Source organism: Pocillopora verrucosa, chromosome 1 (genome assembly GCF_036669915.1).
Source record: "Pocillopora verrucosa isolate sample1 chromosome 1, ASM3666991v2, whole genome shotgun sequence".
Taxonomy (NCBI): Eukaryota; Metazoa; Cnidaria; class Anthozoa; order Scleractinia; family Pocilloporidae; genus Pocillopora; species Pocillopora verrucosa.
Genome location: NC_089312.1, coordinates 827,181 through 832,863, shown reverse-complemented (window position 1 = coordinate 832,863; position 5,683 = coordinate 827,181).

The window sequence follows — 5,683 nt, the reverse complement described above, 5'->3', positions numbered from 1 at the left end:
ATGTACATAGATACAACACTCGTTGCAAAGATCATCTTAGACTTCCATCAGTTAAATGTAACTGGGGTAAACAAAGAACCTGTTATCGTGCCTTTAAAGACTGGAATGCCTTGGACTGTGACTTGAAGAACTCTGGCACTATCACTGTCAGTTTAGGAGTAATTTTTTAAAATCTTTTAATCTATAGCTTACTTTTGTACTTTTTTAATATATGCAATTTTTATTTACTTTTAACAATTTGATGTTATTTTGGATTAGGACTTCTCTGTAGAGCACCTACGGGTGAGAGAGCTTCCTGTTTAAAAATCATAATTTAAAGTTGCTATTTCTGCTCTCAGATTCTCAATGTTTACGAGCGTTCAATTGAGGTTTTCTTCTCTTTCTTTTTTTGGTTGTTTTTATTTAGAATGCGCGGAAATCTGCTGATGTATCGAAAAATGTCCATTTTTTTGTCTTCTCTGGGGCGACCGATGGAAACTTCATGGAGAAATACAGCGTAACGCCATCGTGACAACGTACATGTTTATGACAAATGACCGGTGTGAGGATAGTTTCGTGTAGATCAGCCGACTTCAACATGTTTTAAATGACATACAAGTATAACAGTGTATCTTTAGAGGAATTCGGATAGCTCAAATTCCCATGAAAGAAGGTGCAGCACTTGGAATCTGGATGATATGCACACGATTTGAGGTATATGTTTGTAGTTCGTCGAGTAGTCCTCCATGAAGGTTGATCAATTTTTTTTTAAAAGATGAGAACCAGAGGCGAAATTTCTCTTCGGGATATTGCTCATAAGATAACATTTTTTCCAAGCCTTGCATGTTTCATTTTTCTGAAACATTTGTCGTTGAGAACATTAGATGTAAACATCGCCAAATTATGCCATACCTGATTTTTGAGCGTCGTTCGTGAATTGCCCCTATAAAAATTAGAGGCAGGTCCGCAGAGATTTTTACATATTTAAAAACTAGAATATTATAACCAGCTAGGTGGGTAGTTATAGTTCCAGAATCGGTGTACTTTTGGAGAAATTTTGATAAACGTTTTCCCTGTTTTGCCCGACAACAAAAATGACCGAAACTGTACCGAGATGAAAATCTATTGGTGTGTTCACATTCACTCTCAGGGAAAATTGAATGAATCAATATAAAGACGAATGATGTTACTATGTATGGTAGAATTGCCAATTTGTAATGTTGTATTTAGCTTGAGATAGAGAAATAAACATTTATTGTTTTTTTTGCGACGTTTTTGTATGAAAATGAGGCCCCAGGCCTCGAACAAGCAGTCGTTGTTACCATGGCAACAATAGTGCTGCGACCTTTAAAAAGGGCATTTTTGTGCATCCCCCCTTAGTGCCTACTGCATACAAAATTTGATGAAGGATTGAAAATGTTTATGTCCTAAGATGTTTGATTCTTACAGAGACTTGTTCTTTATAGAGTTATCAATATATTTTTAACCGGGTACCCATATGATCTTTTGCTTGTCATCAGTGGTAGCATAAAATAAGGTGTCTTTTCCATCAGAACCTTTTATTTATACCCCATTGCACGAAATGAACACTATTCTTAGAATGTTTGTTCCAATTTATTTTTGCTGTTCCCAAGAATGTATGCAAAATGATAGAGATTCGATTCATCCAGCTGATACGTTCTTTTAAGTTATGGCGCGTGCAGGTTTTTTTCTATCAAAAGTCGCGTGCGTAACACACCGGAATTGAAAATTCGTCGTAAAATCGCACGAACCTTAGAATGAGTGTAGGCAACTTTGAATTCTGGCGAGATGAAGTGGATGGTTCAAAGGACTCCCTGATATTTTTTTCAGGACTACAACTGAGATTTGTTTATAACTATGATAATCGTCATCATTAGCGGACGGTGCTTTTTACTCATTGTTGTCATCATCATTTTTATCACGCCGGAAGAAGTATAAAGCCGGCACGTTGCCCTACCTAACTACACAGAAAATTGTTCTCTCTTTTGCTCCCCTTGGATCCTGGAAACTGTTACAATTAAGACGATCAACAAGAAAGCCTTATAATTATTGAAATTTTTGATTAACAGAATGTAAGAAAAAATCGCTGGGGAAAGTAATTCGCGTATCTTATAATATGAACAATAGTTTTTAATAAAACAAATACAACTTAATTCAATCTACCTTAGTTGTCTCGTGTTTAAAAGTGGCGTTTCTCGGGACCGTAGATTCTTCTCTGATTCTTCTTGTCTCAGCCATGACTCACTATCATCAACTTTTTTCTTGTGCTTCTTACGGCATGGGACACAGAGAGCTGAGGTAAGCGATTGCAAATTTCTCAGTTAAAGTGAAGCCTAGTACCGCTGTTTACTTTTGTTATTCTTAATCAAATAAGGGGTGTTTTAGTCTGCAAAGTTAATCATACTGTTTAATGAGAATCATACAAACTGAGGAAAACTGACCGCAAATAATTGTGAACTGTACGCAAATAATTGTGAACTGTACGCATGAATAAGTGTATTACGTTGTCAGGTGATTTGATCTTCTACAAAAACACTATTGATTATTAACTAAGCAACATTGTATATATTTCCATCTGTAATTAAAAGCACTGCCCCAAGGATTTATGTTTTTTCAACGTGATGTCTATTTAAGTACCCTAAATCTAATAAAGAGTTTCATCTCTTTTCGGGCAGATATGACACAAGATAAAAATAGATCACAGATAATGTTACTGAAGACTACCTGATTCAACTGGAAGAATAACTCCAAACAGCTTTTGAATGTCCTAAGACATATGCAAGGTAATTACTCCTCTGCCTTGGATACGCCTCCTGACACCATCATGATCAGGATACTGACATGTTACCTTTTCACTTCTCCAAAACTTCCCCAAAGTGTGGCGATGCCTATAGCAAATCCACATTTGTTTATCCTCCTGAGCGAGGTGAAATAGGCCAGTCCTTGCCAAGATTAGCTCATGATCACTTGAGACCTGTTTAGACAGGTGGCAGCTTATCAAATGATTTACTTCATTATTGCATTCAGACAGTCGTACCAAACCACTTAAGCCACGCGATGAATCAAAGTTTTTTCCATCTTTGCTATTCAAAAAGCAGTCCTGAGACATAATGAACGTCTCGCTAACGAACGACTTCTTCCTGCACTTGTAATCATGTTCCCAACGCTATACAAGTTTAGGAGATCTAAAGGAACTTTCTATAACTTTGTATACTCGATACGATTTCAATTTCCGCGCCAAAGGAAAAGCTTACTGTAATTTGTGAGTGGTCAGTGGTTACACTCGTGAGGTAAAGATTGGGTTTGTGACTTTTTCACTCAATTGAAAAGACTCGCGTCACTCTTATGAAATGGTTGAACGGAATACAGACTCCGAGCAGTCTCTTATTTTTCTTAAAGAAAGTGAGGTCACGCGTATCCTGTGAGCATGGAAAAGCTGCGAGACGCGAGACTCGTGTCTCGCGTCTTTGCCGCTCCACGCTCTCAAAGTTGGGCAAAGACATGACACATTACTTCTGATGCGATACAAGAGGTTCAATGGTTATCTCGATTATCTAAACACATTTATTTACATGGTAAAGATTTGTTTATACACCTGATTCCAATATGGCCGACAACACTCGGACGCGACTGGGCCAGATCATGAAGTCGAGGTTACTGAGGAAACATCTTGGAGAGCAAGTTGTGATAATTTGATTTATCGTGTAAAAACGTCGTCTTTATCTACACTATTTTACGATATATCTACATATTATCAACATGCCTACAATCTGCTGTGTTCCTCAATTTAACGAACAGGGTTTTACAACGCAAACAGGGGAAAAGTATCGTATTTTTCCTTTCCAAGCCTGCTTTTACAAAGAAAGCAGTGGATTCACGCCATTCACCACGAAGAGGAAAAAAACTTCAAAGTTTCCTCAAGCGCTACAAAAGTCTGTTCACTTCATTTTAGACCTGAAGATCTTCGAAAATCTCTGAGTGGCAGAGTTTACGTTGCCGATGGTGCTATTCCATCGAAGTTTGCGTGGTCCATTCTATCTCCACGTAAAAGAAAGGCACCAACTCTTCGCCAGCCATTAGAGCAGACGAAAAAAAATCTGAAGCGGGAGAAACTCGATGCGACTGCTACCGAGGAACCTATTTCTTCGGTTGCCAATAATAGCGAATTAAACATCACCGACAAGGAGTTAGAAACGGCCTCTTTTGTGTCCGAGGAAAAGGAATCAGAGACCAAACTCTACATAAAAACACTCGAAGAAAGCCTGGCTAAACTAAGACAAGAGATTGCAACCCCTCGTGCAGAAAATTCACTCCTCAGAGAGGAGCTTACTTCAAAAGGCGGTCATGTAAAGTCATTTTCAGAGAAACTATTCCAACTAGAACGATTCAAGTCTGATTTAGACATTAATTTCTACCTTGGGTTTCCAAATTACAACGTTTTTCTGTCTGTTTACGAATTTTTAGATCCTGATGACAATTGTAAAAACATTCGACCACGACGTAGCTCAACTTAAGTTTCAGAAGATTTTTATGACTCTGATAACTCAGATGATGAAGATATTGTAAAGAAAGGTCCTCAAAGAAAACTTGAACCGATTGAAGAATACTTTATCGTTATGTGCTGATTGAGGAGGGGGTTTGGCGGACATCATTTGGCAAACCTGTATGCAGTAGGTCAATGTACGATTAGCAGAATCTTGATATTTTGGCTAAACTACATGTATTTAAAGTTCGGGCAAATCTGCATATGCCCTCAAAAAGTGTAGTTATAGCTACAATACCAAATGATTTTAAGGATAAGTTTCCAAATACTCGTGTCATAATTGACTGCACAGAGGTTTTCTGTGAGATGCCTAGCAGTCTTTTGCTAAACTCAGAGCTTTTCAGCAGCTACAAGAACCGTGACACCTTAAAGGATTAAGTCGGTATTGCTCCAAGTGGAGCTATAACATTTGTCAGTCAGTTGTACACTGGGAGTATAAGTGACTGTGAAATAGCGGAGAGGAGTGGCTTCTTGTCACAACAGTTTCATGTCAACGACTCGATAATGGCAGATAAGTGTTTCTCTATTGAAGATAAACTGCCTCTTGGTGTCAGTTTAACATCCCACCATTTCTTGGATCTAACGAGCAGATGTCTTCTGAGGATGTCATCAAAACTCAGACCATTGTCAGCCTTAGGATACATGTCGAGAGAGTTATCAACAAGATAGAGAACTACCGTATTTGGCAAGGAATTGTACCCCTGAACAATTTTGGAGTTTAAACCAGATCTGGAGCATTTGTGCCTTTTTGTGCAACTTACAGGAAGCACTCATATCTAGTTAAGGTGAAAAATGATTTTGTCAAGTACTTAAAAACACAACTAGTCATGTTATTTTTTAAATTTTTGCAGTGTATGTTTCAAATTGGAACTCTGTTTGCAATAACAATTTTGTCAATTATTTCATAACACAAATAGTACAGTAATGATTGAGATTGTGCACAATGTATTCTAAAAAATAAAGTTTTTTAGCAGTTTCTCAATATGCTATAAATTAATATATGAATCATACAAATAAACAACTGTAAATAATCATTATGCTAATTTTGTCTGGAGTAATTTTTGCGGCATAAGGCAGAAAATATTTGAAGTAAAAACTTCTGAGTGATTCCATTAGTGTTAACCAGAATGGAAGATCGAA